The sequence below is a fragment of the Felis catus genome, chromosome A1 (assembly GCF_018350175.1).
Source record: "Felis catus isolate Fca126 chromosome A1, F.catus_Fca126_mat1.0, whole genome shotgun sequence".
NCBI classification, from domain to species: domain Eukaryota; kingdom Metazoa; phylum Chordata; class Mammalia; order Carnivora; family Felidae; genus Felis; species Felis catus.
Genome location: NC_058368.1, coordinates 13,927,706 through 13,944,719, shown reverse-complemented (window position 1 = coordinate 13,944,719; position 17,014 = coordinate 13,927,706). Strand labels below are relative to the sequence as shown.

Here is a 17,014-nt window from a genome sequence, read left to right as displayed (position 1 = left end):
CCTCTACCATCCTACACTTCCCTATTTACCTTCCTACAGGACTATTTTATAGCTTTTCTTCTCTGCTTAAACTTCTAAGACCTCCTGCCGGATCCTTACTCTAGTGATGGCTATCTTCCCTTTGCACTAACAAGATAAAAGCAGTTAGAAAATAACTTTGTCATCTTTTATAACATTAACTCTGCAGGTATACACATATAATCTCCCTTCTCATTATTTTCTTAATTAATTATGAGAAGAAAAATTCTCATAACTGCTTCTTCTGGATGACATATCCAGACTTCTATACAAAGCCAACTGGAAGTACTGTTGAATGGCAAGTATACACCAGGTACTGACTCCATCGTTGGCCCTTCATCTTGCTCATGCTGGCTCAATGACTTCTCTTAGGGCTACATGTTCTGGGCTCCTTGGAGATTAATACACGTACGTTAGAAATGGCCTCCAAGGCCAAGATGGGGAACATCCCAGATTCCCATGAATCTGTTAGAGATAACAGTCTTTCCCCTTCCTGACTCACAGGTGGTGCCACAAGATCTAATTAGAAGTTAGCTGTCGGGGCGCCTGGGTGGCGCAGTCGGTTAAGCGTCCGACTTCAGCCAGGTCACGATCTCGCGGTCCGTGAGTTCGAGCCCCGCGTCGGGCTCTGGGCTGATGGCTCAGAGCCTGGAGCCTGTTTCCGATTCTGTGTCTCCCTCTCTCTCTGCCTCTCGCCCGTTCATGCTCTGTCTCTCTCTGTCCCAAAAATAAATAAACGTTGAAAAAAAAAATTTTTTTTTAAAGTTAGCTGTCAATTAGGCTCATGCAAACCCTTTAGTGCATGTGAACCCTTTGATACACTGTAATGCCCTCTAGGTGTCCCCTCACTCTATAAAATCTGTGGACTAAGGTCCAGACTTTGTGGAAAATAACGATGCAGCTGCTGTAAATTGCCATCCACCTGATCCCCCCTAAATAAAACTCTGTGTAAACTATATGGAGTTGCCTACTTCATTTTTCTGGTTCAAAGCGCCATCTCAGTTTGGGGGATACTTTGCTGTTCCTCCTCCACCTTCTTAATAGCCAATGCTTCCATCTATGCCTTCTAAGCAGATAATGTCTCTCTTCTACTCATAGTATTCCACTGGCTTCCCAATTCAGTTCCAATAAAATTCAAACTCATACAGCCCTTTACATAATCTGCTCCATCCTTCATCTATCAGATCTAATCTACAAACTTCGCCTCTGCTCCAGCCACAATCTTATTTTGACATTCTCCATTCATTCATGCCTATTTGCTTTTCCCTTTGTCTGCCATGGTCTCTCCCCAGTTTCCACTTGATTCTCTCCCTTCAAGTCTCTCTTCAGATGTCACCTTATCAAAAACACCTTCTTTAAACTACTTAACTTAAACAGCAAACACTCCAGAATTCTCTCTATCCTTATCCACACTTTGCTCCATAGAAAGTCTCACCATCTGACATACTATGTATTTTAGGTGTGTGTTTATTTCCTACTGCTTCTCCCTAGACTGTCACCTCCATGGGAGCAGAGACTTTTGCCTGCTTTGTATATTTGCTATATACCTCTAGCATCTGGTATATACTTGCCATTCAACAAACACTAGTTGAATAAATGAATTTTGTCCTTTAGCAAAATTTGCGGCCCAATCCCACTATGCTCCCAAGGAGATTTTAAAAAATACAACAACAATATTTGAAGACATCAGAGAGCTGCCAAGACAATGATCTGGCTTTGCAGCCAGATCCAGAGAGGAAGAAAGCGCAGAGAAATTAAGTCCAGCCCAGGACTCTTTCCCTTCAAGGCAAATGCCCACCACAAAAGCAACAGTGGAAAGGCTGAGAATCTGAACGTAAATTTTAACATACCCATGGAAAACCTATGGTTTAGAGACTTACAAGGGAAGACCTCTTTCAAACACCCCAAGCTTTTTGCTTGCGAGATACTCCCCAGAAATAAGGATGGGGGAGGAAAAGCCCAAACATGCTAAGTGAAAGAAGCCAGTCACAAAAAACTACATATTATATGATTACATTTAGAATAGACAACTCAATAGGGACAAATAGCAAATTAGTAGTTGCCAGAGGATTGGAGGGATGGGGAACTAGGAGGCACAGAGCTTCCTTTTGGGGTGACAGAAATATTCTGGAAGTAGACAGTGGTGATGGCTACATAACATTACAAGTATACTATAAACCACTGAATTGTACCCTTAAAATGGTCAACTTAATGAAATGGTGAATTTTATGTCAATTAAGAAGGAAAGAAACAGACACGCCCTTACAGAGACCAAGCATCAACTCAAATCATCTCAATTTTTTATTGAATTCTGACATTCTGAGATTGCTGGGGTCTTAAGCCTAGGTACCAGCATGAACCAAAAGCAATTACCCCTGGAGGCAGCAGAGGTACCAAAGCTTCCAAAGCTTCAAATTAGCTCTATAACTTTTGATGTACTTTATTCAAGCCTCAATCAAAAACAACCAGTCAGATTAAAAGACAAGAAGGGAATTAAATGCAAGGAAAATAAGACATGTAGGTAACTAGATAATGAAGCAAATACATAGATGAATAGATAATGCAGTTATCAGACACAAAATTTTAACTAATCATAAATAATACGTTCCAGGAATTAAAAACCAAGATTGAGGATTTCAGCAACTAACAGGAAACCATAAGAGTATAAAATGTACTTTCTAGAACTGAAAAGTAAAATAACTGAATTTAAAAATTTAATAATGAGTTTGATAGCAGAGTACATACAGCTGGAAAAAGAATTAGTGAAGCAGAACACATAGCAAAAAAAAAAAAGATTCAGGAATATGCACAAAGGGTGAAAGCGGAGGGGAAAAAATGATGTAGAATACAATCAAATGCATATATATCATATATATCATATGCATAATAAGACCTCCAGAGGGATAGGAGGAAGAAATGAAGCAGGAGCACTATGTGAACATATACTGGTAAAGAAATTTTCAAAGCTATTTAAAGAAAAATTAAACTTCAAGATTGTAATCAGGAAATGTTCAACAAAGAAAATCCTACAATTAATTTTTTAGGGAGAAAGGAAATAATCCCAGATGGACGCTTAGAGAAGCAAGAAGAAATAAAAGTTAGGAAGAATAAATATATGGGTAGATCTAAATATTTACTATGTATGTCAATAATGACAATGAGAAGAAGGGTTTAAAAGATAGAAAATATTAAGATAAATGGAAACAATAGCACTAAGTCTGGAGAAGGATAACAAGAATGGACTTATTTTACTCTTTAATTAATCAAAGATGTACATTATAATATCTACCCAGGGTAACAACTAAAAGAATAGCAACAGAATATATATCTAAAAGTTAACAGAGACAGGTACTGAATAATTATGAAAAATATATAAATCCAAAAGAAGTCAAGAAAGGTGAGAAAAACATACTGAACAGACAAAACTAATATGGTATCTTTAAAGCCAAACATGTCAATAGTTACATTACACATAAAGATATTAAACACTCCAATTTAAAAACAAGGATTGTCAAACTGAATATATTTTTTAAGAGGAAAAAAAACTCAACTATATGCAGCTTACAAGAAATGAAGAAATATGCTTTGCACATGAGGATCGAGTACAGAATAAAACCTGTGGAGGATGTGAAATAGTCCCATCTTTCAGGAGTTTAACATGTGCTAGCAAGGTAATTCATAAACAGAAAAGCCTAAGGCAATTATACACACACACACACACACACACACACACACACACACACACACACACACACACAATCTTAAGAAGTATTAACTTTTTCCCATCCCTGTATTTTGCCTGGCTAGCTTACTCTTATCCTCCTGTTCTCATCATGTCACTTCCAACAGAAAGCTTTCCAGACTTTCCCTAACTAGGTTAACTGGGTAAATAAAGTGCCCCTGCTAGGAGATTCCATACAAACTGTGCTTCTTCATCAGAACAACTATTACAGCATAGAGTAATTAGATGTTTTACCGTCTCCTCCACTAGAAAACAAATCCTATAAGATCAAAATCCCAGTCTCTACTGGGTCCAGAACAAGGAAAGGTCTAAGGTTTTCCCCTACTTGCAAGCTAAAAAATGAGCCTGCTTGTTTCATAAATGCTGGCAAAAGACAGGTGGCTCCCAGGTCAGAGACAAAGGATTTTATTACTCAAGCACAGCAGGCTGTATAAGCTTCCTGCTAGCATTGGTTCCCTCTGTCCTCCAAAATCCTCAGGGCTGATGTAGGGTAAATCCAAGTGGATGCTACACATATAGAAACTCCAATCTTTTAAAGGGGCTGCTAGTAAGCCTGGCCAATTTTTTGCCTTAGAGATACCTTTATTATCATGGTTAAAAATAAATCTGCCCTGTGCCCTAAATATCTCTTTCAAAGCTATTTACAAAAATCCTTGAAAAGATAATCTAGAACAAACCCTGATAAAATATGCGAGAGAGAGAGAGAGAGAGAGAGAGAGAGAGAGAGAGAGAGAGAGAGAGAGAGAGAGAATTGTCCCAAACTACAGTTCATCGTATTACCTGTAACACTTAGCACAGTGCTTGTCACACAGATGATAATCAACATTAGCAGATGCATGGTATACAATAAATGAAGTAATGAAAAACTGGGACAGTGTTATGATAAAACAATCATTTTTAACTCTTAAGCTTTTTAAAAATAAAGATAATGACTCTTTTGATTCTACCATGTGTATATTCACATATCAACTTTGCAAATTCATATACTTTGTCCTATTACTCTCTTTTCAAGTGAGTAATTTCTAATGTCTAGGCAAATGCTATGTATTCTAACTTTTCTTTGTTTGGATCTTCAAACAGTTAGGACTTTATCATGTCATGCACCCATTGGAAATACCATGACTATTTTGTTCAATGGTAAACTTGCTGAAATAAATAAGCTACAGATCAAATAAGTGCACTGGTATTTTCTATAGACACAAAATATTGATATATCCCTAACCTACAAGAACTGCTTTCTAAATGGCATAAGAAGGCCTTATAGGGGATTAATGAAACAAGAACCATTTCAAGAGGAAATAACAAAGCTTATCGGTGGTAGTGACAAACACTAATCCAACTGCCCATTGTTTTTTTCTCTCTTTCCTTTCTCATCACAGCAAACTATTTCAAATATTGCAATTCACAGAAGACTTGAACACAACCTTATGATCTAGATCAGAAGATAAAGCAACCTATTAACTCTATATCAGAACAAAATTGAAGTTAAGGAATAAAATATGCATGGATGAAAGTTTCAAGGTGTAACCATAAGGGAATACACAAACAATCATATACTTGGTGGGATTAAAATAACTTACATTCCTTCCACATGAGTAAACAAAAATATAATCAGTTAGTAACCATCTTTATTCTTTTTATCTTAAAGCCATATTTGTGTATTTTTATAGTTAGCTAGTGTTTTGGGGCAGTGGAAAGAAGAGGAGTGAGGAGGATTGCTAACTACCTGGATCATTTGTTATCCTTTTTACCACTTATAATCTCCTGTGAAAAAAATATATACTGAATTTTATTTTTCCCCACATTACAATCTCAGTTATGTTGTTATATATATACACACATACAGACACACACACACACAATCCAATGTCACTTATTTTGATCACTAATATATCAATTTTTTCTATCATCTGTGTTTTCTATTGTTGAAATAAACTTCTAGGCATTTCTACCCAGAACGTGACTTCAGCAAACTGAACTTTTGTGTTCCTGTAAATGTTACTCTTGACCAGAAATGCAATATATCCAGTCAGCCCATTCCCAAATGCCAAGCCAACACTGGGCTCTATACCTATTTCCTTGTTCCTTAATTGTTTGAAATAAGGTCAGATATGCCACCCCAGTTAGTCATGCCCTGTTTCTAAAATGCAGCTACTAATGCTCTATAAAAATCCCTCTTGCCCAAAATTCCTCAGGAGGAGCACTCTGCTGCTTGTGAGGTATCTTACTCCCCCAGTCCATGGATTGTTTTTCTTTGAATAAAGGACATCAAGCTCCTTACTAAATTGTTTTAGCTCTGTCATTTGATGGTACTTAGCCAAAGTTTTCTGTGAATCATTTTTCTCCTTGCTGTTTTTGGAATGAGTTTGTTCATTCTTAGTACTTTGCATTGTGATCAGAGAATGTTGTTTTTATTATTTCTCTTCTTTGGAATTCACTGAGTTTTTTTGTTGGCTTCTAACATGTTCAATGCTCATTAACACTCCATGTGCACTTAAAAAGAAGTTATGGTTCACTAATGTCAGGGTTTAGAGTTTGATATAAATAAGATCCGCTCTTGATCATATTTAAGGTATTCAATACACTTGATACATGAATATGATCTGCCTTAGAGAGGAATGTGTTAAAATCTCCAGTTATTAACGTGTCTGTCTCTGTCCTTGAATGAACTATAGTTTCTGCTTTTTTTAAATTTATTTTTCGAGAGAGAGAGAGAGAGAGAGAGAGAGAGAGAGAGAGAGAAGGAGGATGTGTGGGGGAGGAGCAGGGAGAGAGGGAGAGAGAGATTATGCCAAGCAGGCTCTGCATTGTCAGCACAGAGTCTGCCGCAGGGCTTGAGCCCACAAACCATGAGATCATGACCTGAGCTGAAATCAAGAATCCGACGCTTAATCTACTGAGCCACCCAGGTGCCCCAGTTTCTGCTTTTTGAGAGATGGCCTGATGTGATATTGTGACTTATAATAGGAAATATACGTATATTTGGGCTTTGTTCCCATTCTTGGCATAGAGCTCCTCAAACCCTTGGAATTTCCTAACAGAGGGGAGAAACAAAGATATCTTTTTTCATGTTAATGAGGTGACTTTAAAGTAATCAAATCTTGGGGACTGGTTGCCAGGGGAATCAAATTTGGGATTAAAGGGTTAGAATTTTCAATCTAGACCTCCCACCCCACCACACACCTCTGGGGAGAGAAAAAGGGCTAGAGACTGAGTTCAATCACCAACGGGCAAACATTTCATCGATCATGTCCATGTAATGAAGCCTCCATAAAATCCCAAAAGGATGGGGTTCATAGAACTTCCAAACTGGTGAACACCCAGAGATGCAGGGACAGTGGCATACTCAGAGACCACAGAAGCTCCATGCCCCTTTCCTATACCTTGCCCTATGCATCTCTTCCATTTGGTCATTCCTGAGCTACATCCTTTTGTAATCTAGTAAGTAAATGTTTTCTGAGCTCCGTGAGCCAATCTAGCAAATTAACTGAACCCAGGGAAGGGGTGATAGAAACTCCATCTATAGCACAATAACCTGGACTTGCGATTGCATTTGGGGTGGGAAGCAGGCAGTCTTACAGGACTCAGCCTTTAACCTGTGGGATCTGACAGGTTAGACAGTGTCTAAACGGAGTCAAATGCTTAGTGATATAGGGGAAAACACACATCAGAACTGGCATCAGAATTATAACCGGTGGCAGTCACAGGAGATGTGCTACAGATCTGAGAAGTGATATTTGCCCGAATGGGCCTGGCTCATAGAAACATATGGCTTGGGAAGAGAAAGGATGAAGGGTGGGGGATGAAGAACTTTTGATTCCTGGGGGTCACATGGTCACCCACAGTGGAGCAGCAACTGTGCTGTGCTCGCCTGCTAAAGGGAAAAGGCACCAAAGGAGCTTGCAGATGAATCCAACGTCCTGGGAGTTGGTTTGCTGAATGCATAAAGAAATGCAAATTAATAAGAAACAGGCAAAATATACAATCTCTTGGTTATTATTACCAAGAGATAGTAATATTATTTTAGCTGTGAGAGCTAAAATAAAATAAAAAGTGCTGAGTCACACCCTGATGATAGACAAACTTCAAATTTCAGTCAGTCTGGGCTGAGGCCACTACCCTCAAATCCACTCCCCAAAGGAAAAATTATGCAGAAACAACAGAGAATACTTCTAAGACCTCTGGTCACCAAGAAGGTAGTCCACATGGAGGGAGGACAAAACCAGGGAGTGCTGAAACTAGGGGATATAGTGTGAAGTTGTCTCACTTTGTAGACTGGTATCATCAGCTTCCTGAAGAACCTTTACTAAAATGGATTAGGAGAGTGACTAATTTAGGAGGAGTATCTGGTCTTGAGTGATGCAGCGTTGGAAGAGCCTATCTGGGCTGACACAGGACCCACCACTCACTACGGAAAAAATCACAAATGGCTATCTGTAATCTAGACACACAGGAGATTTTTCTCGAGGGAACGGCCAGCATGGTAGACTGGATAAAAGTCACCACTAGGTCTGTTTACCCTGAGCAAATGGACAGCCCACCACTGCCTATAAATGTGAAGTGGAACATCTCAGATCAAGCAGCTGATATGCTTCACATACAAACCATATTAGACCAGCTTTTTCATGACCAGGATATTCACCGCTGAATATACCCATTATCCAAGTCATGGTAAGTGCGGTTAAGGAAGTCTCTCTCACATGGCTACCTCACATAACCTTATTGCTACAAAAGTGAAAAACAGTTCTAGAAGCTTTATTAAATTTGGTGACTCAGCTTTCCCTTATGGGTCTTACAGATGCTAATAAAAACATTAGGTTAATTAGCGAATGGGAGAAGGCTGAAGGGAGAGTCAAGGGACTCTTCCCAACAAGGTGGAAAATTTTAAACAGGTAGTAAGAAATAAGGTGAATAAAGCAAATATTGAGAGACAAAACAAAAAAATCATCATAAAGGGGAGAGTCACAGGATTCATCCCAGCAGGGTAGAAATCTTTAGATGGTTATTAAGATATAGGATGAATAAAATGAAGTTTGGGGTTAACACACAGGTTTTAATAGAGCACTACAAAAGCTGGGTGGGCCAGATAGATCTTCTGCTGGTCTTGCAACATTACAGAGACCCAAACAAATCTACCCTATTTACCACATTTTGAAAAAAAATTAAAAAGTTAGCAGGCAGAGATTACAATGAGAAACCTGACCTGTTATACCTTGGGACAGTTGTAAGGCAGATGAATCAAAAGGCAGGGTCCCTTTGCTCAATGCCTTCCTGAGGACCCAAAGACTTGCACAAGAGTGGGTCAAATGCTAAGAGGGTAAAAAAGAGAAGTTTCCAGGACTCCTTTATACAGGAGTCCTACAAAAGTGGTACTAAAACCCATTGGCAAGGCCCTGACTTGGGCTGCAATTAGATTAAGAGAATATAAAAAGCTAATGTATGGCATGACATGAAAGCAGGAGTGTTTAACCAGGTATTATGTAAAAAAGTTGTATCAATTTTACCTGCATGTTTCATGGGAATGGCTATTATGTCTGGCTGGGGAACACTTCCCCCCACCTAGTATTGCAAAACCAAAACCTATGAGGTCCTAACGGAAGCTACATTACAAACTAAAGAGTTGATGGAATTAAGGTAAAGGTTTGTAGCAGAATTGGTATAGTTGAACAGGCTTTATGCAAAGTGGTTGCGTCTTTTTTTTATCTAATTGTATTATGGAGACTGACACTGTACCTGACTGGGAAACATTTCCCCGACCTAGTACTGTAAACCACAAGGCATCTTGCCCTTCAGGTAATATTAATGGGACATACTAAATGGGAAGCAGTAAGACTGCCTGAGTCCACACGTTGTAGAATAGAAGGTGGAGCACCGGGAGCAACAAATTCTCTGTGCAATAGCCCTACGTGGAGCACACACAGGGGCTTGTTCCAAGAGCCTGTGAGTGCCTCCCAGCAATGACTGCTACAACACGGGACTAGAAAATTTCCATTTGAGGGGCATTTACTACCTTGCCGTTGTACATTATTTACTGAAGCTATCCCTATGATTGAAGGACATAAAATGATCTTGTAACTTGAAATAGCCATAATGTCTAGGATGATGTCAGAGAAAGACTCTAATGGGAACGGCAGCGTACAAAACATAATAAAATGAATATGGTTTATACAAGATCATGCTGCCTGGGGAATGCAAGGAGGAGAGTCTCAGGAGCAGGGGGTTTCTTTTCCCTGAGGACTGACTCTGAAACTGTGTGAGAAGCTGCTGGATTCTACCGTCAGTTGGACAGTGCCATATGAACAGTTCTTGACTGATCAACAAAGAGATGCTTTGTTTGTGGACAGAAGTTCCAAGGTGAATGGACAACATCCTGTTTGGAAAATCACCACTCTGAGTGAAGAAAAGGTAAAAATAGATCAGTTTGGTATGCTGAATTTCATGGTGTTTTCCTAGCAGTGATGGAAGAATTGAACACTGGTAAAAGCCTCTATGTTTAGGTAGTTACTGACTCATAGGCAGGGGCCAATTGCCTCTATGTTCAGGCAGGAGGGCCACGGAAACCAGACCTATAAGAGAGAGGTTCACATTGGGCATGGCCCTATGGAAATCACTATCAGAACGTCAGGGGTGCATCAGAGTGCAATGTTAACGGCCACCAGAAGAACTCTCTCGCAGATTCAGAAGGTGACTGGAATCAATAAGCAGCTATCACGGTGTGCCCACTTAGGTTGGCCATCTGAGCCCATGAAATGAGTAGACCTGAGGGCACTACAGTAGTACAGGGATGAGCTAAATCTAGACATGTCCGTCCCTCTTGTATCCTCTGAGGCATAAAATGACAACAAAAACTGTTGTGCTGGTCAATAAGAGAGACAAAGACTACAGATGGCTATGTGAGAGATTCCTTAGTGGGAAGGCCCTAAGTAATAGCAAGCAAATCAGACGGAGGCTAGTAATTCTGGAGGCTACAAATGGGGGTCTTGACAGGAACAGACACTGCCTCGGAATTGGACTTTGCTTACCCAGTGACAGATGCAAATGCTCAGAGTGCTATAAAAGAACCAGAACAGATGATATTGCACCAATTTGGACACTGGGACACTTTGAAGAAGTGATAGTCACTTTACAGCCCCTAATGTCCAACAATGGGCAAGGAGCTACCCTCCTCAGAGTAACAGTTTGATAGAGAATTGGAATCTACAATTAAAACACTGGTTGCCTAAAACAGAGGGAAACAAAGGCAGGAAGGGCTGGTTTATACACCTTCACAAGTATGTATTCATATTCAAGATACATGTATATATTATAATCCATGTAAATTTTTTTCAAACTAATATATACTAAAAGCTAAGTAAAATGTAGGCTATTGTTATTTTTTCCTAGCCAAATCTGATGTTAGCAAATATAACTACCCTACCCCCAAAAAGGACCACAAACATAGCTTACTATTTTGTTCTCATCTATACTTCTTCCCCTCCCAACTTCTATATGCCTTTTGTTTTAACATTTATTTATTTTTGAGAGACAGAGAGACAGAGCGTGAGTGGGGGAGGGACAAAGAGAGAGGGAGACACAGAATCTGAAGCAGGTTCTAGGCTCTGAGCTGTCAGCACAGAGCCTGATGCAGGACTGGAACTCCTGAACTGTGAGATCATGACCTGAACTAAAGTCAGACGCTTAACTGACTTAACCGCTCTGCCCCCTTTTATTTTTTTAATTTTTTTTCTAATGTTTATTTAGAGACAGAGAGAGACAGGGCATGAGCGGGGGAGGGGCAGAGAGAGAGGGAGACACAGAATCCGAAGCAGGCTCCAGGCTCCGAGCTGTCAGCACAGAGCCTGACGTGAGGCTCGAACTCGACAATTGCAAGATCATGACCTGAGCCAAAGTCAGACGCTCAACTGACTGAGCCACGCAGGCGCCCCAACTCCTATGCAACCTTTTAAATTATATTTAGATTTACCAACATGTTTTACAGCTCTGTGCATCATTACATCCTGTATACTACTATTTTCTCTCGGTTCCCTGCTCTTCTTGTTAGAGTACATCATTAGTAATTCTTTCATCAATGATCAACAGGACAGTTTCTGAGTTCCTATATGCCTGAAATTATCTTTATTTCTGTCTTATTCTAAAATGTCAATCTGTCTGGACAAGACATTGGTACATTCAAAGTTATTTTCCCTTAGTTGTTTTATCAGCATACTATCTTATGGAATCAGATGTTACTAATAAAGAAATGTACTGTCCATCTGATTCTTAGTTCCCTGAAGACATCTGCTGGTATTTTAAATATATGTAGATACATACAGAAAGACAAAAAGATAAATACAGACATATCTATGGATGGTGAGCATCACAGTTTAATTTGCAGTGCCCTGATTAGCAGTCAATGTAAGCACTATACATATAATGGTTAAGTGTCTGGACTTTGAGATAGACTCCTTGGGTTGAAATCTAGACACTGAAAGTTACTGAATGTATAACCTTAGCAAGTCACTTAAATATACATCTGTGCTCAGCTTCCCCATCGGTAAAGTGTGGATAATAATAGTATCTATCTCATAGTGTTTTGCTGAATTTTAAGAAAGATAGTGAAATAAATTAATTCAAACCCATGATGTTCAGTCCAAAAAAATTTTTTTCAGAAAATCATGTATAGGCATTTTATAAAGGTTATTTTTAAAAAATCATAATGAAACAACATACAGCTAATGTACACATATGTTTTTAAAACCATATGGGGGCGCCTGGGTGGCGCAGTCGGTTAAGCGTCCGACTTCAGCCAGGTCACGATCTCGCGGTCCGTGGGTTCGAGCCCCACGTCAGGCTCTGGGCTGATGGCTCAGAGCCTGGAGCCTGTTTCCGATTCTGTGTCTCCCTCTCTCTCTGCCCCTCCCCCGTTCATGCTCTGTCTCTCTCTGTCCCAAAAATAAACGTTGAAAAAAAAAATTTAAAACCATATGAAAGGGAAAAGAATGATAAATATAATACCCACAGAATTAGTCACTCTAAAGAAGAGGAGGAAAATAGGATTGGTAAGCAACATACAGGGAACATCAGCAATACTGGTATTCTAAATAATAATAATAATAATAATTATTATTATTATTATTATTATTATTAGAGAGAGAGATAGAGCTCCAGCAGGGGCAGAGGGAGAAGGAGACACAGAATCTGAAGCAGGCTCCAGGCTCCAAGCTGTCAGCACAGAACCCGATGCGAGGCTCAAACTTGTGAAATGCAAGATCATGAAATAAGCCAAGCTGGCCGCTTTACCGACTAAGCCACCCAGGCGTCCCTTCAATACTGGTATTCTAGACCACAACTTGGAGAGTGACTCATGACTATTATTTTATTACTGAGAATGGGGATGGGATGAGGGACAGAAGATAATTACCAAATACATAATATCTTTCTTCATCTTATTGCGGCATACCTGATCACCAGTCTTCATATGCACTGAAAAAAGTCTAAGAGCAAATACACCAAAATTAAAACCATTAAAAAATTTTTGGGAGAAACCAAGAAGCCAGATAATGTTAAAAACCAAAACAGGGGCGCCGGGGTAGCTCAGTCAGCTTAGCGTCCGACTTCAGCTCAGGTCACGATCTCGCAGTTTGTGGGCTCGAGCCCCGCGTCAGGCGCTGTGCTGACAGCTCAGAGCCTGGAGCCTGTTTCAGATTCTATGTCTCCCTCTCTCTCTGACCCACCCCGTTCATGCTCTATCTCTCTCTGTCTCAAAAATAAATAAACGTTAAAAACAAAACAAAACAAAACAAAAAACAAAAAACATGTGTTTCTAATAAACCAATCAAGACAATTATGGGGTTCTCCCGTAGCCCTGACAGACTGACAACTAAGATATAGAATATACATATATGTGTTTCCGAGATCAAAAAAAAAAAAAAAAAAGAGTGTCAAGGTCAAATAAACCAAAGACTCTCACATATGTGCATAACTGTAACAATATTCAATTGGATCTGAATTTGGTAGAAATAAGAATGAAGAGATTAAAGAACCAGATGTCCCAATGAGGGCAAAAGTCAGATTAATGGAAATGGAAAAATAAAAGATATCTTGATATCAGAATAAGTAACTGCAACCTTCAAGATTTTTAAAACAACAGCTCTGGTGATTCCAAAGTTTGATGTCTGGCCATATATGCCAGTTGCTAAAGTGGCATAAATATAAAAGTTGTTGGAATAGGAATGAACAGAGAGGCTTGCCCTGCAGGGAACTTTTACCTATGAGGTGAAAATTATCCATGATGCTTAGAAGGTAGTCTACAAAGGAAAATGGTGAGCCAGGTGACAAAAATCCGTGAGGAATATTCTACAGGTTAAAAGATAATGGAACAAGGATGATACAGCAGGTACAGCATAGATTTCAAAGAAGGAAGGGACTGTTGGGAACAGATGATTTTAAAAAATGATCTAGAAGCAAAGTATCTGGAGAACGCCAGATTCTTTGCTCATCTTCAAGCACGCTGAACTTGGAAGAAAGAAAAAGCACTTCGATTTCAGGTAAGGAGGTAAAAGTACTAGAGGGAAAGAGTGAGAATATAAAGAAAGTGTTTTTATGGAAAAAGAGCCCACGATGGAGAAACAGGATGAAGAAAGAAAAGGCTATGTTTTCTCACATCTCTTCAGGTTTTTGCACATGCTTGAAATGCCCTTTCTAATCCCCTCGATCTGGGTAACAGGATTCGGCTCAGGAGTTATTTCTTAAAGGAAAGCATTTTAAAATCTAACCCATCCCCCAATTCAATGCTATTTCCTAAGCATGTATACCTTGTGACTATCTTTACGAAAGCATTTATCAATATGTAATTGTTATTTTTCATTTCCTGTCTCTAACTAGATTAGTGTGGCCTGAGTATATGCCATGTATTTAATTGCTATAACCCATCATCGTGCCTGGCAGAGAAGCATCCAATAACTGGTGGCCCCATGCTGAATCACTGCACTATACCAGGTTGACAGGAAGGAAAACCTGTTCACAGCAGTTTGTGTCTTGAGCAATACCCATGGAAAAATGATGTACAGAACTACAAGAAGTAAAAACATGGCTTACAATTATCCTCAGTGTCTAGTGTTACCAGTAAAATAGCATTTCTGTCAAACTGGATACAACTCATTTTAATTACTAAACGTTTTAATTCTCAAATCTGTACTCACATCCTTAAAAGCTGAGTTTAACAAAAATAATAAAAAACTATAATAATAAAAGTATTGAGTGTTAATTAAATATTTTATTATTAAATTATTAATTATTAAAATATCAGTTAAAATTCCCAAAACAATAAGCTGGATTTCTATGCCCACTTTTTATATAGCTTTGTCATCCCAGAGTCAGTGAAGGAAAACAAACAATGGATTAAATACCTTTCACTGATTAAAAAGCATTTTAAAATAGTATTCTTATAAAGACATTATTAAAGAATAAATGCAGGACTAAATTTTACCTCAGTTTTATTTGTTTTTTCTCAAAATGAGCATTTACAATGTTTCTCTAATACTACAGTAAGGTAAGAGACATGCGGTTTTTAGTTAGATGACTTTATCAAGTCTACACTGAAAAATATCTAATAAGCATGAAACTGGAGGTGTGTCTACATAAAAGTAAAAGTAAGCCAAATGGCACTCTGAAAAAGGTACCATGATACATCTCACTGATTGCATTATAATAATAAGGTCAGCTGGAATTGGCACTAAGGAGAATGTAAAACCTGAAGGATACCAGAAAACCCTCGTCAGTACTTACACTGTTAGTACGACATACAAGCATCAGATAGATTTTGATGGATATACCGCCAGAAATAACAACAAAGAATGCAATTCTGAATAACAGCGTCATAGTACTCAGCCTCAAAAATGAGAACCTTAAAAGCTAAAAACTTTTCTTGATATCAGCTTCAGTAACGGTTGGGAGAAAGTTGATGAAAAATACAAAGAATAACTTTACTTTCAGTTTCTCATAAAATGGATACTAGGCAAAAAAATGTTTATCTTTGAGGGACACCATGTCCGTAACTCATAAATTATTCACATTAAAATAACTATATTCATGTGCAACAATTTGCGATACAGTAGCTTCCTAGTCTGGAAAGCAAAATAATTACCATTTGGGGAATAATAATGAAGAAGAAAGTTCATACCAATGTGCAATGGAATCAGAGTACCAGCACTGTAAACCTGAAAAGAATTTTATTACAGACCATCTATTCCAATTGCTCCCTTCACAGAGACCCTACGCCTTTATACAAATAGTCAATGCTCAATTTATTTTTAATACTTCAAAAAGTCTAACCTACTATATGCCCTGGAATTAAAAGTGTATTACCTAGCCTAAACATCATCTTCCTTTGTCCTTCATTGGGTGTAGATAAATGCAGTATTGTTAAACCATTTACCTCACTAAAAAACAAAGTAATATTTACTTATTAAAAATAATTTAGGAGAAATTGGGAGAGACGGGAGGGAATGAAAAGGGATCCTTCATGATTAAAAAACAAAAAAAGCTGGTAATAAAGATACTCTTACAACCAAAGTCAACAACTAACGTAATGGACAGGCAGAGTATATAGGCTTCCTTCTTTTCAGTCCAGTGCTCTTACTTCCCCACCACTTGGAATGCTGTCAACAAATACTGAAGTATTTACAATGATTATTGTAGAGTGATGAGATTACTGTTAATTTTTAATTTCTTCTTTCACATAAATTTTCAAAATGATCTCCAATGAGCATATATACTATTATATCAGAAAACACACACATACATTCTTACACACATAAAGGTAACTTTTCTTGAACCAAATCTATTACAAATACAAATTATACAAATTCAAAAGCATGATTTTCCCATGTGCCACTATCATTCCATTTTCCTAACCTCTGGGTATGTTTCCTCATTTGCAAAATAAGAACAATGGTAGGTTCTCATTTTTGTGTTTCGTTAATGATTGCTGTGACAACTTAAAAGAACAACTGTAAAAGTCTGCCACAGATCACTTCTAAAACCAAGCTGTTCTCAGGATGCCTGGGTGGCTCAATTGGTTAAGCTCAGGTCATGATCTTCAGCTCACAGTTTGTGGGTTCGAGCCCTGAGTCAGGCTCTGTGCTGATAGCTCAGAGCCTGGAGCCTGCTTCGGATTCTGTGTCTCCCTCTCTCCTGCCCCTCCCCTGCTCATGCTCTGTCTGTCTCAAAAAAATAAACATTAAAAAATTTTTAAACCAAGCTGATCTTCATTAT

At 38.6% G+C, this 17,014-nt stretch overlaps 1 protein-coding gene across 10 annotated transcripts in view; it reads right to left on the bottom strand.

The window, feature by feature from the left end:
- NBEA (neurobeachin) overlaps positions 1–17,014 on the bottom strand; it is a 684,640-nt gene that overhangs the window by 627,172 nt on the left and 40,454 nt on the right. The window lies entirely within an intron of this gene.